This window comes from Mastigoproctus giganteus, chromosome 3 (assembly GCF_048544385.1).
Source record: "Mastigoproctus giganteus isolate SK-2022 chromosome 3, ASM4854438v1, whole genome shotgun sequence".
Classification (NCBI taxonomy): domain Eukaryota; kingdom Metazoa; phylum Arthropoda; class Arachnida; order Uropygi; family Thelyphonidae; genus Mastigoproctus; species Mastigoproctus giganteus.
This window is the reverse complement of record NC_143577.1, coordinates 28,062,531-28,075,803: the sequence shown is the minus strand read 5'-3', so window position 1 is coordinate 28,075,803 and position 13,273 is coordinate 28,062,531.

Sequence of the window (13,273 nt, the reverse complement as noted above, 5' to 3'; positions counted from 1 at the left end):
GAATTGGGGATACATTTGCACATCTCCAGTTCGTGGGAACCTCCCCTGAGTCCAAGGATGCTCTCATAATTATGGCTAAGGGTTTGCTTAGTTGCTTTCCCTCCTCCTTTAATATAATTGGATAGATCCCATCCACCACAGGTGCCTTAGTTATGTTTAACTTCAACAATTTCTCCTTCATTTTGCTCATCCGTTATTACAAAATCAGTTATTACAAAATCATTAAGTATCTTGCTACAATTTGATAACCTTCTGCCATTTTCAAACCTTAATAACTCCTCATGTGTGAATGTAGATGCAAAATACTCATTTAGTTTGTTTGCTATCTGAGCAGGATCATAAACAGTCGAACCATCGATGTCAAGTGGACCAATCAGATTCATCCCCTTCCTTTTAGAGTTTATATAAGTAAAGAAATCCTTGCTGTTTTTCTTAGCATCTTTTGCCAAGGATTTCTCGTAATCTGCCTTCGCCTGCCGAACCTCCTTTGTCACCTGATTACAGACTAGCTTATATTTGCCATAGGCTTCTGAGTAGCTTGATAATTTATATGCATCTCATGCATTTTTCTTCTCTGTTACGAGTCTCATTTGACAACCATTTAGGCCTAAACCTTGAACAATATTTCTTAATAGGTATGAAACTTTTAGTAGCTTCCACGATTAATTCCTTGAATGCTTCCCACTTAGAATTTACTGTTGGTAACATCGTCTGTTGATCCCATTGTACAGAATTTAAAAACTGTCTGAGACCACTGTCCTCACTGTACTCACCTTTACAGAAGCAAAAACCTTTCCTTTACCCCTGATGGTAATTAAATCATTAAGTAAATCCCACATCAGTACACTGTGATCACTGCCACCTAGTGGTTCCTTTATCTGCAAATTCTTAATACACGAATGATCACTGCTGATAACCAGATCAAGAGTATTACTTTCTCTGGTTGCCTCTCGAACATGCTGCTGCCGAAAACAATCATCCAATAAATCCACAAAAGTCTGACTAGTGTGTGAGTGACCAACCCACAAGTTCCAGTCAATATCTGGGAAGTTAAATTCCCCCATTATAAGACATTCCGATTTATTAGCCCACTCTATTTCTCTGTACAATTGTTCATTGTACTCATTCGAGTCATTAGCCTATAACACACTCCTACTCTTATTTTTGCTTTCGCAGTGCTTATGTCACACCAAACTGACTCAACAGTGCACTGTTCATCTATATCAACTGGATGCACTTCTTTTGATTTTATGTTTTTCTTAATTAACAGCATAACACCTCCTCCCTCCCTGTCCTGTCTGTCCTTTCTGTACACATTGTACTCCCTAAATTCCAATTCTGCACTGCTTATATCTGTGACACACCACGTCTCTGATATCCCAACAATATCCGCCTTTGATGTCTTGACCAACACTTCAAATTCATCAAATTTATTTACTATACTTCTAGCATTGGTATACATGCAAGTATACATGCACCTATTCTTATTTTTAGTTACCCTAACACATCCCATATACCCACCTGTTTCACGATGACTGCCATCAGTCCCTGAAACCCCCAACACCCCTCGATCCAGGTCCCTACTTATTCTAATAGAAGTTGTGCAAGAATCACCTCACCTCTGCCAGTGGCTACTGTTAATCTATTAGTCCTTGTATCCCCCCCAAATCTAGCAGTTTTCCGACCCACCTAACACTGCCTCGATAGCATCAGCAAACATTCTTGCACCCTTTCTATTTAAGTGTATCCCATTCCTGTAGAAGCAGTCTCTCCTGATCACCGTCCTTCCCATACCGGGTGGAAAAAACCTGAGTTCGAATCCCATCAATGGCATGAGAAGTTTTCTCTTTCACAAAGTGGCTGAGTTAGTCGGTCTCCGGCGAAGGTAGCATGATTTTTTCTCCCGGGACTCGGGTTTTTTATGCAGAAAACAATAACTCGACCACAGAATGCACGCAATTTAAAAACCTATTATATACTGCGCAATAAGACTCAATGTCTTTTTTCTTATGAGGTTTCCACATTTGAATACAGTATTACAAATGTAGTCTTACAATTTCCTTTACAATGGGATTATGACCTCATATCTCTACAGGAAAACGTTCGGCAAATCATGGATAGGACACCATAGCCTTTTCTGGCTGCCTGTTCAGAAAACTTCATATCTGCCCGTATCTTTAATCTCAGATTCCTTTCTTCCTCTACTGTTTTTAATTCAACACCACCAAGTGTATAATTTATTTCGGGGTTGCTCTTTGCATTTTGCTGCATTAAAACTTAAGTGCCACTTTTTTGACCGTTCCTGGAGCCTGTTCAAATCATCCTGAAGGCGCGTTAATGATCAGTACCACCTTCATCCTGAAGGTGCTACTGATTATTAACGAATCTACCAATCTTTGTGTCGTCTGCAAATTTTGACATCACACCTGTGACAACAACAGTGAGCCAAGAACTGGTCCTTGAGGGACTCCTCACGTTACACCAATCTGAAGAATATCGATTAATCATCTTTTCCTTATGCCCTGCAGTCACCCAGCAATCCGCCTTAGGATCCTACCAGTAATCTCAACCCGTTCAAACTTATACAGTAACTTTTCACGAGCGACCGAGTATAATTGTTGTAGAGTTTTAGGCGCTTCAGCAACTTAGGCCATATTGCGCCATATATATGATGTCTGTAAATTGCGTGTGTTCTGTGGTTTGACTTCCTATTTGGCTGGACGACAAAGTGGAATTTCGGGAAGAAAAGAGCCATACAATCCTCGCTTGAGGACCAACAAACTCACCCACGTTGTGAAAGTGACCCATAAAAATTCCTCGGTCTTGGACAGCATTTGAACTTATGTCTTCTTCACCCAGTGTAGGGAGGACGGTATTAATACCAACTGTGCTACTCTCGAGGGCTTACATAATTTGTATGATGTTGACGGAAAACCAGTTTCCGGGAGAAAAAACCATGCAATCATCGCCTCAGACCGACTAACTGAGCCACATTGTGAAAAAAACCCACAAAAATATCTAGGGTTATGGAGGAGATTCGAACCAGACCTCTTTCAGTCGGTGTGGGAGGACATAGTGGACGTAGCCCTCCCTGAGGCACAGTGTGAAAAAAGCCCACAAAAATTCCTAGTGTCATTGAGGCGATTTGAACCAGGCCTCTTTCAGTCGATGTGGGGGAGTGGTTTTATGCGCTATGCTACTCGTGAGGGCACGAACAATATACTGAAGTCCATAAAATTACGAAATTGCTTCTCATAACTGCTTTTTGATACGAAGACTACCAAGACATTTCGAATTTAAACAAATATCTACATAACTGGTCTGATTTGCATTTTTATTGTCTTTTTCCTGAATAAATCACATAAGAGTATTTGAAAAATTTAAGCGTCTAAAGCGTATTTTTCAATAGAGATTTTTAATCGCGTTAAAACTAGTTGACAAATCCATCCATTCACTGATATGGACAATGGTGGTCCCAGGATTTTACAAAATGCAAATCCACGAGCCTTAGTCATCATGCAGGAGAGTAAAGAAATCAAAATTATTTTCATCATGTGGTCTGTAACCCCCTCCCCCTTTAACTCAATCTGGGACTGTCACCGGAAATAAAGGAGTAATCAAAATTCTAGTTTCTTTCCTTACCTTCATTATTCCTCATGGCACTAACAGAACTTATCATTACCCCAAATATTAAAGGAATAGTTTCGATTCGTTGGTATGTATACATGGATGCAAACACAGCAGTCAATTCGGCAACGGAACATCACATGTCCACACACTCCGACAGCCTGAGAAAGAATAGCAGTCACGTGACTGAGGGCTTGTCGTCCCGTTCGATATAATTGGATGTCACATGAACGAGGCCATAACGTATAAAGGATGAAAATGAACAAAGCGAAAACAGGGTCAGTAAGAGCCGTGAAATTGAGGGAGAAATATAAACATTAAAAACTCAAATCAGAAAACAAATTTTACCTTATAATTAAAACAATAATCTTAATCTTATTGAATGCAGTAGTTCCTGTATGTTTAGAATAAAAACTACAAGTAAATTCACCATAATGTTTAATTCTTTTATGTACAAACACGAAAGTTTATTGGAACCTATAAGTACTGTAATACTGTGTACACAGATTAGCCACTTTATTAGGCCCACTTACTGTTTTCATGAAATGGAGTGCCCCTTCAGTAACAGCACCACGTATTTTTTCGTGCCATTTGACGTAAAATAGATGGATAAATACGTGGGATGCTGTGTGCAATGGCCTCCGTTTATACCAATGGGAAAGACGAAAGATGACTTTGAACATAACATGGCAGTCAGCGCTAGACGCGTGGATGTGGGTTCCTCGACATCTGCTACCCTCCTGGGTTTTCACCTATGACTGTGTCTCTGGTGTGTCGGATTGCTCCAACAACCAAATAGCATCTAGCCAACGGAGAACCTGTGTCCTGAAACATTTCGTTGTGCGAGATGCCAACACAAGTCTTGTGTATAGTCAGTATAGGTATTTCTAAACGCACAACTCGTCATACCTTGTCACGATCTGGTCTGACAAATTCCGTTCCTGCCTGTTTACTCTGACGGAAGGACTTCCTGGACTCATCCTGCCAAGTGTCAATAGTGCAGGCTAGTGGTGACAATGTAATGGTGCGAAAAGCGTTTTGGTGGTGCACACTGGGCCTCCTTGTAACCAGTGGAGTAACATTTGGATGTCTCGGGTTATCTAAAAATTGTTTCGCTTCAGGCGCATATTTTATCCCTTTCATGGCTGAATTGTATCCATCTGGGAACAGTTTTTTCCAACACAGTAATACGCCATTTCAAGAGGCCAAAATTATTCATAACTAATTCCAGGAACATGGGAGGGAATTCAGCCTACATCATGGCCGTCCAAACTACTAGATCTTGATCCACTTGAATATCTGTGGGATGAGATGGAAGGAGCTCTTCGGAGTAGTGATTCACAATCATCTAATTTGCAACAAATGTGGGAAGAAGTGAGTCCACGGGGACCAGCATCCCTGTGGCACACCTTTAACTCCTCTTTGAATCGATGACGCGCCGAATTTAGGTTTTTATGAGGACCAAAGAGGGCCTTAGTTGCTATTAGGTAAGCTTACTTAATAAGGGGCCACTCAGTGTATAGGTTAATAGTTGAGAAGGCAATAGTTACTTGTTTATGTTGGATTTGAATTCCTGTAGATTATAAAATTCAGGAAATACATACCACCTTTCGCTTCCATTCAAAAAATTAGTTCGATGAATTTGGACCTGAGAGTGAATGGATAATGACTAGTTGATTCTGTCTCTCGAGATTTACGAACATCTCACGTGTTTTATAAAGCATCATACCAGCCGTTGGATCCTTTACCGAGTATTCGCCCGCCGCAATGGCGAACCTGGTGGCATAGCAGTTTCGTCAGGGTAGAATTAGAGATCCCAACTCAGAAGAACAGTGACGTGAAAGAAATGATATACAGTGGATTTTATATTTTCGACTTATGTTGTGTTGCCTTTTGTGTTGTTTCTTTTAGGTTTTGTTTTCTCTTTTCTAATTCTTCTTACCTAGGAATAAGACAGATGGAAGAAATTATGCGAGTCTGTGTGTGGCTGACCTCTTTGGAGCTGGAATTTATACTGGCATGGAAGGGAATTTAGCCTACTTCTTGGCCTTCCAAACTACCAGATCTCAATCCACTTGAATATCTGTGGGATGAGATGGAAGGAGCTCTTCGGAGTAGTGATTTGCAATCATCTGATTTTAGCAGAGGTACTATCTTCACTTTTCCTGGGATTGCGTGATTCATGACGCTCATGATCATTTTGTTTATTTTTTTTTACATTTATTTTATATTTTCCTCACGTTTTATTTTGAAACATTGAAACTAACCTTTTTATTTATTTATTCTTCCTCTTTCTTTCAGTATTATGTCACTTTCTTGATTCCTTATGTTCTCTTCAGTGGATTCAATACGTGTACACAGCTCGGCAATTGGAAAACGAGCGGGTGTGAATCCCATGTATGAATAAACTAAACTTGGTTTATTCAAAGTAACTTCCTGCTTTGTCCGTGTCGATAACGAAGCTTTTGGAACGAGTGGTGGAAGGCCGTGATTGGTACATCGTTCAATGTTCTCGTCATAGATCTTTGAATGGTGTTGACGTCATCAAAATAACAGCCTTTCAGTGGTGCTTTGAGCTTAGGGAACAAAAAGAATTCGCACGGGCATAAATGTGGTGAACACGGTGGGTGCGACAGTATGCAGACTTTTTTTCTAGCCAAAAACTCCCGAACAATGAGAGTCTTGTGGCTTGGTGTATTGCCGTGCAAGAGAAATCAACTGCCGTCTTCTCTATACTAAGGTCGCACACGACGGATTATCTGCAACAAACGTAACACTTTGGCCATTGGGTACGAACTCTTTGTGCACCTTGCTATGGTAGAACGTGATGAGCATGGTTTTGATTTTTTATCATTCTTCACGATATTTTTTGGCTTTGGGAATGTTTGTTGACTTCCGCTCCTCATTTGTTGCTTAGTTGAGGGGTCGTACTGAAAACACCACGCCATGTCACCAGTAACGATTGAATTCAGAAAGTTGGGGTTGGTTTCAGTGGCCTCAATTAGTTCTTTGCAGCGCTCAACTCGCGTCTGTCGTTGACTCTCTATTAAAGAATGTGGAAGTAACAGCGCTGAAACCTCCTTTATTTTCAAATCCTGGATTATTATTTGTCCAATGGTTTCCTTATTAATGCACAGATCTTTTGAAATGAACGGAGCATTGCACATTGGTAATCATTTTCTGCACCTTTTCGATCAATTCTGGCATTCGAACTGTTTTTCCGGGCTCCAATTATCTTCGTCTTCCAGTGATTCTCTTCTACAGCAAAGCATTTATGCTACTCGAACGAGACAGACAATTCTCTCCATACACTTGGTTCATCATTTGAAATGTTTCCATGGCACCTTTTCCCAGTTGGACACAAAACTTGATGTTTTCTCTTTGTTCCATTGTCCCTCCACAACAAGAGATAGGGCAGACGTGCAATTCAGCTCAAACTTTAAGTGGATTCTCAATGGTGACATGGAGGATCTTGGCGACAATCATGGAAGTTTGTTAAAATGGCGACAATTTCTGCTGATCTTGACTGTGGTGCTCGAGGAACAATCACTCTTTCATTGTTTACTTCTAGTACAATCATTCATTTCATGTTTACTTCTAGTAGACGGCAGCACTAGCACTCGTCTCATAATATCAATCTCGTTTTCCAATTGCCGCACTGTACACATATTACCTGACTTCCGTGGGTGGTATATTCACAGTTGTGGTCCTCCTGATTGAGGCATGGATAGATTCTGGTAGGCAGTGGTCACCTCGATGTGCGCTGCTTCCAGGTAGCAACATGGCCAGAAATAACTAAACGACACACAAAATCGTTGTACAAACATAGAACTAAACTGAATCCTGGTCATTTCACAGAGTTCTGTATCATGATAGAATACCAGAGTGAAGTTCACGAGTTGCCGTACGTGTTTTACTTGATTGGAACCCAATGTATCAGCAGACACAGTGAATATCTATTGGAGGCATTTTGGAATATCAATTTTAATTAGACAAATTCGAATGAAATATCCTAACTATAGTTAATTTTGTGTTTAATGCAATCACGTAGATAGAAACGTTATTTCTGATTTAAATACAGTGTAATTGGCTAAAAAAGGCCAAAATAATTGAACACTTATTAATCTTTTTGATGAAAACTTGAATAAGCTGACCATTACAACGATAACAATACCGTTACACAAACGGTGCTGTTGGAATTCCAAGAGAGGACGAATAGCAGACAGAGCAGCAGTCACCGGACCAATGACACGCACTCACGCCTCATCCCTGGTCGTGATGAACACAGGCTGTCCCGCCTTGTATGAGTCGATAATGAAAACGGTGAAAAGGTTGGCCATGGAGATTTTTTTACTCCATGGCTGAGTTAGTCAGTCTCATGCGAGAATAGCAAGGTTATACCCTAGAAACTCCAGATTTTCGTCCAGCAAAACCGGAAAATCGACAAGAGAACACGCGCAATTTATGGATATAAAACGCATGGGCAGACGAGTTTTCCCTAGGAGTCTTCCCAGATCGTTCCGTATGTGTTCAATGGGATTTAGATCGGCTGGGGAACGGGCAGGCCAATCCATACGAACAATGTTCTCACTTTCCAAAAGCATATCACAACTGCAGTGCGATGGGGTGTGGCGTTGTCATCCATAAACACGAACTCGGGGAAAAATGCACCTCGGAACAGACGCACATGGGGAAGGATCAGTACAGTAGCGTGCACTGGTTACAGTACCCCCTTCCAGTATCTGGAATTGTGTACGTCCATCCAAGATAACGCCTCCACAGACGAGAACACCTCGACCGCCATATCGATCCCTTTCAGTGAGGTTTGCGGGGTGACACCGTGTGCCAACCTCTCGCCAGATTAGCTGACGTCCAGAATCGCTGCTGAGACTGAATCTACTCTCATCAGTAAAGAGTACCTTAATTAAAGGTTTCGTGGTTGTAACCTTTAGAAATTGGTCCTTAAGTTTTGCACACCAGTGTAGAATCCATGCCTCGCCGTGTAGCAGCTGTACTGGCAGCAAGATGAGGATATATCCACTATTAGGTAGGTGGTCATAATGTTTTGACTGTGCAGCGTATACAAAGGAGATAAAATGAGCAGAATATTCAATCAATGGGAGAAAAGCAATGATGTATATAATGGAGATAAAGAAGTGGGCGAAAGAACACAATCTCTTGCTACTCCAACGTTAGTCGAAATTTTTTATTTAGCATACTATATAATTCGCTTATAAAGACTGATAAACAATTATAGAAATTTACCAAATGCATAAAATACAAGTGTACTGAAAATAATTCATTACACAAAAAAAGCAGATTTTCAGTCACGATTTAGTTGAAATAAGAAGTCAAAAGTTTAGTCAAAAAGTTTAGTTGAAATAAAAAGTCAAAAGAAGTCAAAACCGCCTACTTAGGACGGTTAATGAAGAAACAGACTAGTTAGCTGTTCAAAAATCAGAAACTCACTTTGTCCTGAAAGAGAAAAATGGAGACCAGTTGTTTGTGGTTGCCATCTGTGAGTTCATGTCGAAGTCAACCATTTATGCCTTAAAAGCTTTTTGAGGTAAGTAAAAACATTTCTATGAGTTGTATTTGGTCTAGAATCTATATTCTTCTCATCTCCATAAGGTGTGTCCATCCAATTCTGCTTTGAATTTAGCCAGACTCATTACCTCTACTACATTGGGAGGCAACTTATTCCAGTGTTCGACAGCCCGTTTCCAATAAGTGGACTTCATGGGATCCAGCCTTCTATTATTCTCTGAGATTTTATATCTATACCTGTACACTGTCTGTGGAGGTAGCACAGTGGTATTGTCACCGTCCTCCCCGCAACGGGTAGAAAAGGCCCTGGTTCGAATCCCGTCGATGACGCGAGGAACTTTAATGGGCTTTTTTTCACTCCGTGGCTGAGTTAGTCGGTCTCAGGCGTAGGCAGCAAGGTTTTTCCTCCCAGAAACTGGGGCTTTTTTCGTCCAGCAAAACAGGAAAATCGACTAGACAACACACGCAATTTACAGAAATAATAAATAAATGGGTAGATGTAAGAAATTACGGTTGGCCCTAATATAATAGTTTCAGTTTTGAGTTTGTACCTGTCCACTCTACACCTTCTAAGCTGTTTTTCATATGTATATCGATTTACACTAATCTGGTCGCCCTTCTTTGAACCCTCTTCCCAAGTTTTGTCTTTTTTCAGGTGTGGTCTCTGTACCTGAATACAGTAATCTAAATGCTGCCTAACCATATACAATATACATCATTATATCTGTATATTCGGTGTTTTCTCTAGTCGATTTTCCTGTTTGCTGGACAGAAAACTAGAGTATTCGGGGATTAAAAACCATGTTGTCATAGCTTGAAACCGACTACCTCAGCCACGTTGTGAAAAAATACCCATAAAAATTCCTCGCGTCATTGACGGGATTCAAAATAGGGAGGACGGCGATTATATCAACTGTGTTACACGCGATGGTTTAGCTCCAATCCTTCTAGATCATAATCATAAGTGAGTCCAGTATTTCTGTTCTCCAAATCCATTTCTTAAAGTTTGATGCATTAAATGTTAGACACATTTTTCGGACCGTATATGCAACAGATCCAAGTCTTTTTGAAGCATCCTGGCCTGGCTCGAATTGTTAACCACCATCGCAAATTCAAATCAGCAGCAAACTTTGAACGCTTCCCTTGGATACCATTGTTAATATCATTTATGAAAATTAAAAATAGGAAGGATCTAACATCGACCCACGAGGGACTCCACTTATTATACTAGTTACCCTGAAGACTTACCATTTATAAGAACCCTCTTTCTCCTGTCTTTTAGCCAGCCTGTGACTCAGCATAAGATCTTACCAGTAACTCTAATTTCTTCCAGTTTATATAGCAGCTTTCCATGAGAGATGGTATCGAACTTTTCTAAAGTTTCCGGAATTATGAATGTAAGTTAATGAAGGTATGGCCTCGCCGGTAGCAAGTGGATATAACCACCGTCCTCCCACAACAGGTGGAACCCCATCAGTGAGACGAAGAATTTTTATGGCTTTCTTCACAATGGCTTAATTAGTTGGACAATCAGCCAAGGGTCTCATGGTTTTTCCTCCACAAAGCCGTTTTTTTCATCCACCAAAGAGAGAAACCTGACCACAAAACGCAGGCAATTTACAATATAGTATACTGACACCAGATGTCCTTAGTTGTTTTGGAGTTAAAACACATAAACAGAAGTCAGTACTGTTTGGCTTTTGTGGTTGTGTTGCCTTCTAGAATATTAAAAGGTAATTATAACGAAACCATTTCTTACAAAACCTGTCCGCATGTAACTGTACTGAATAAAGGAGAAATCGTTCCACGAGTTCATTGTGTATAAGGTTAGCAGTAGCGTGACAGTTATCCATAAGTACACGTAATTGAGATTAGCACGACACCAAATCGTTGGATCTTGATAGTAGTAGGGGGATTATGCTGGTAATCGAAGCTTGCCAATAATTTCTTGTCCACAATATAAAAATAGTATTCCAGTGAAGCAAATCGCAGTAGAAGTGATTAGTGACGTGCATCGACAATGTGAAATGCCTAAAACTGAAAAAAATCATGTACCACTGAATGAAACCGAAAAAAGTTAGGTCCTCCTTTCAGAATAAATAATGAATCTTCACCTGATTATGAAGCTCGATTAAAATTTTATTGTAACAGGTATCTTAAAATGGTTTGCTGCAGTTATGAAAGGAACTCAATGAGTTTTTTCGCATGCGGTTGGTAGCCTTGATCACAGCAAGCAATGTGACAGTACAGCATTAAAATGGAGACAGTGCAGGAGAAAGTAATGAGCGTTTTGGCTATGGGATACCAAATCTCCAGTGACTGTAAAGAGACATTTTCAATGGGAATGAGAAAGATCCACCTAACGGAACAATAAATGAGGCGATAGTTGAAACAGTTTCAAGAAATCGGCAGTGGGCTGCACCAGAAAGGAGCAGGTAGGCAGGCCTAGCGTATCTGCAGATAAAGTTTCGGAAATTCAGGAAGTATTTACCCGAAGTCCGATAAATTGTATTCATTGGGCAACCCTACAGCTGCAAATACCTCGAGAAACACTGCACAAGGTGACTCACAAGGGATTAAAACTTTATTCTTCAGGAATTGTTCAAGAAATTAAACCTCACGACGAGAGGAAATCGCTGTTCACATTCTGAACCGTGGAAGGAAATGGCCCAAGCACCTTCAGCCAGGTGCTTGGGCCATTTTCTTCCACGAAAACACATTTGAAATTTCACAATTACCCAGATATGCTCGAATTGTATGCTGCACATGAGCCAGAAGATGGGGAACCACCATACTGGAGCTTGCATGTGCGTGATTTCCTCAATAAAAAAAAATTCTTAATCGATGGATCGGCCGGGATGGTCCTATTTCATGGCCCCCTTGTATCTCCGATATCACACCGATGCATTTCTTTGTATGGGGCTACGTAAAGGACAAGGTGTATGCAAAAAAAAAAAAAAAGTTAACAACGTCACAGAGCTAAAAGACCGGATTGAACAGGCAGTGCCTTTCATTTTTCAAAGGATGCTACAAAACACTTGGAATTAAGTCGGCTACCATCTTGACGTTCTACGGGCTCTCAATGGGGCCCATGTGGAGATTCACTAAAGTACGGTTGTGCTAAAAGAAACTTTGATAGGATATTCTTTGAGTTACTTAATTAAGGAAAAGATGAGGGAATAACACATGTTTCCAAAAGTTGAAAATATTTTGCACTGTTTATCATTCCATAAAAAAAAACAAACAAACACAAAATCACAGGTTCCTTTTGCTGGAATTGAGGCCCAGAACATCTTTTTTAGATGGTGTTTAATCATCTGCTGAATTTGCTTCACAGCAACTGATTCCCCATCTTGCTTTCGAATATAACGAGAGCACCTGACATGAACAATAAAGTGAGTCTCTTCGGAAGCACTTTATTTCACTGTTTAGTTGTCGATCCACCATGTTTCTTTGCCCAATCCAATCGTTTTTTCTGTCTCTGTTAGAAGCTGTTTTGCCGGAGGCAAGAGTCTGTGACGAATGGAATTGTGGAGTTATGGATATAAATTACAGCATCGGCAAGTTCTTTTTGAAGATCAAAGCTTGTTTTCTGTGGGTTGATCTTAGATTTATTTAAAAGGATTGCGTATCTCTGATTGTAGTTTTTATCTTTCTTCCAAAGATCCCTTTCTGCTTCGAAAACACCGACCCTGTTTCTTTTTTGCATTATAGAATTTTATCTACAGCACTCACACTCACTTTAAATGTTTTTGCTATTTCTCTTCGAGTCATTACTATGTGTTCAGACGTTACAATTTTTCTTCTGTTCTTTGGTATGATATTCATAGTTGAAACATGAAAAAACACAGTAAACCACAAATACACTTCAAACCATTAAAATGCAAAACTTCTATTAAAGTGAGCTAATTATAAGGAAGATTAATTAAAGCAATGCTACTCAATTTAAAATAACGTAATCTGTTGTGAAGTGACAATATAATTTCCTTCCCACAGCTTTCAGCAGATAAAACCAACATTTTCTGCGCCAAAAGTGCTTGATTGCATTAAATTTGCTCAACAACAGATGGAAGTTTGTTCCAGCAATCAACTACCTGCT